The sequence below is a fragment of the Tupaia chinensis genome, unplaced genomic scaffold, assembly GCF_000334495.1.
Source record: "Tupaia chinensis unplaced genomic scaffold, TupChi_1.0 Scaffold000661_1, whole genome shotgun sequence".
Classification (NCBI taxonomy): domain Eukaryota; kingdom Metazoa; phylum Chordata; class Mammalia; order Scandentia; family Tupaiidae; genus Tupaia; species Tupaia belangeri.
The window spans coordinates 4010862-4014170 of NW_006160183.1; positions in this window are offsets into that span (position 1 = coordinate 4010862).

The window sequence follows — 3309 nt, forward strand, 5'->3', positions numbered from 1 at the left end:
CTAAACTTTAAATATCTGGCTCCCAAAATGGGAAGAAGAAAACAATAAAAGGCAGTAGATAAAAGAAAGAAAAAGGTCACTGGCCCTTTAATCTGTAATTTGCTTTAGCCAAAGGAGGAGGGGCTTACATCAGTTGTGGGCGAAGGTTGCAACAATGGCTACCTGTCTATGTGTTTGTATCTCCGAGATCAGAACAGCAGTCATTGATAAGAACATAGATCCCAGTTTCTGGAGAACAGACTCCTTATTGTCCCGCAAGCTTTGTGGGTGATGCTCCTGCAGCATCTACAGAGTTGCCTGCCATAGGCTGGGGGGGTGGGTGCTAGCTACAGTGCTCTGAGCTGAGCTTGACTGAAATTAACTGCAAGCCTTCCAGTAGATCTCAGAGTTCCAAAACAGTTATTATACCAGACACTTCAGCCAGTGCACTTGTTAGCTAAGTAGGTTCCTGGTACTTCCTACTCAGCCTTTGAGCCTTCTCTCGTTTTTTTGCTTGGTTTTGTTTTTATGTTTTAAATATCGAGATTGTGTTTGAAAAAAAGTGGTCCATTGCTTTAAAGATTAGGAAAACAGCTGGCTTGGAATAAACCATTTATTGGGCTGTCAGAAGAGTCATGAAACATTTTTGCATAGAAAAACAGAAAAATATGTCATGACTTTCCTGATGACCTGATGTAGTCATCCTTTGCCCTTAATGCCTTAGCTCATGTGTCCTAGTACTGTGGCAGGCTGAACAGTGATTCCCCAAAGACACCTGGTTCTAATTCCTGGAACCCATACATGTTACCTTGTAAAGAAAGGTCGTCTTCAAAGATGTGATTAAAGATCCTGAGAAGGGGTGATTATCTGGGTGGGCCCTCATACTGTCACCAGTCGTCACCAATCAGGGATATTTAAGAGACAGAAGAGGAGAACACTGTGATCACAGAGGCACAGATTGGAACATTGTAGCTCTAAGCCAAGGGATGCTGTGGCTTCCAGAAACAGAAGGGGTGAACATGGGATTCACCTGGAGAATACCCTCCAGGGGTACCTTGCTGACACCTTGATTTTTATTCTGGTTTCAGGCTTATGGTTTCTAGAACTACTCAATATAGTAGTTAAGATCAATTGTGTGTTCCTATGTTCAGCATCTCTTTTATTTAGTATTCACAGACTCTGACTCAGTGCCCTCAATATTATAACTGTTGTAGTTATTGCTGCATTAACAGACCACCCCAAAATTACTGGCTTAAAATTACAGTTTGTGGGACCAGCAGATGATATAGTAGTTACGTCACTAGACTCCCATGTAGTCGACCGTGGTTCAAGTCATAGACCTGGCAACTTAAAACTCACCCCAGACATGTGTGCATGCATGCCAAAAATCCCAAGAGGAGAATGGAGAAGGCATTGCAGCATGGCCATGCCCCCAGGGGGATGATTTCTCACTTTCTGTCTCTGGCGAGCTCACACACCATATAGCAAAAATCGCTCAAAAATACATATATAAATAACAATTTGTGATTTTTTTTTCCCCCACAATTCTTTGCCTCAGCTGGTTTCAGGTGGCTAGTGATTTACTGTGTGCTGTCACCTGGGCTGCATCTATTTGAGACCTTAGCTGGACTGGAGTGACCAAAATAGCCGGAACTAGAAGTGGAGGCATAAGTGACTGAGAGGTGATGTGGCCCCTCTCCAGCAGTGTAGTCAGGACTTCGAGAGGGTGAATACAGGGACCAGCAGTTAGCGAAATGGCTATGTCGCTGGACTCCCATGTTGTTGACCGCAGTTCACGTCCTGGACCCGGTGGCTTAAAACTCACACCGGGCGTGTGTGCGTGCATGCCCAAGATCCTGAGAGGAGAATGGAGGAGAAGGGATTGCGCCCTGGCCGTCCCCGCTGGGGGGGGGGGTGATTTCTCGCTTTCTGTCTCTCTCTGGTGAGCACATGTGCCCTATGACAAAAATCTCTCCAAAAAAAAAAAAAAAGGTGAATACAGAAACTGAAAGCCTAAGCACAGTGTCACTTCCACTGCCTTTTGTTGATCAAGACAAGTCACAACTGACCCTAGAGGCAGGGCAGAGGAAATGGAGACACTTCTTGAAAGGAGGCATGCACATAAAAAGGAAGTAGGAGTTTGAAGGCCATCTTTGGAAACAGCCTGACACAAGCTGTTAGAGAAATCCTGAGAGATTGCTTGACTCTTAGATTTTTAGAGATTACAGGACTCAACAAGCTGCATTTTCTAAGAAATAATTTTTTTTAGAGGTTTTTGCTATAGGGCACGTGCGCTCTCCAGACAGAGAGAGACAGAGAGATAGAAAGCGAGAAATCACCCCCCGGGGGGGATGGCCACACCGCAATCCCTTCTCCTCCATTCTCCTCTTGGGATCTTGGGCACGCACGCACACGTGCCTGGTGTGAGTTTTAAGCCACCGGGTCCGGGACTCAAACCGCGGTCGACTACATGGGAGTCCAGCGACATAGCCATTATGCTAACTGCTGATCCCAAGAAATAATTTCTAATACAAAAAAAAAAAAAAAATACATGTAAATGACCTTCATGGAACCTTGCAAACAGAAGGAGTTCAAGAGATGTGCATTTACTCACCGTGGATCATGTAATGAGTGGAAATGGTCCCACCCTTGGACCAGAGACTTCCCAGGGGGAATGGTGGGCACTTTGCAGAACTAAGACATTTTACTTTTCTCACTGGATGTAGATCATACTGTGATAGTTGGTTTTGTGATTTGGGAATTAGCTCCTGAGAGGGAAGCATTAATCAACTCCAAGAATCTCATGGCTGTTGGGCCAACCAGTGGTATAGTGGTTAAGGTGGCTGGATCTCACATGGCTGACTGCATGGTTTAGTCCCAAACCCAGCAGCTTGAAAAACATGCTGAGCGCATGTGCATGTGTGCCCAAATCCCTAGAGGAGAAGAGAGGAGATGGGATTACAGCATGGCCGGTCCCCCATCCTACCTTGGGGCAGAAGTGCTTTCTCACTTTTTCTCTCTCTATCTCTCAGTCTTTCTCTGGCAGCAAGCATATGTGCCCTATAGCAAATTTAAAACAACAGCAGCAAAGTCTCGTGGCTGTCTACAGAGGGTCCATAGCAGGTTGGGAGGGAAAGGACGAGATTCGGAGGAGACCTGATCTGAGTCAGGGCACTCAGAGAACTTCCTATATTGAGATTAGCAAGACTTCCTTGTAGAAACATTGCTAATTACAAGGACTTGCTGAATGTGAGGTTCTGATCATGGAACCCTGACATCTTTTCTTTCTGATTACTCATTCTTTTGTTAACTACTACTCTAGGGAGAAAT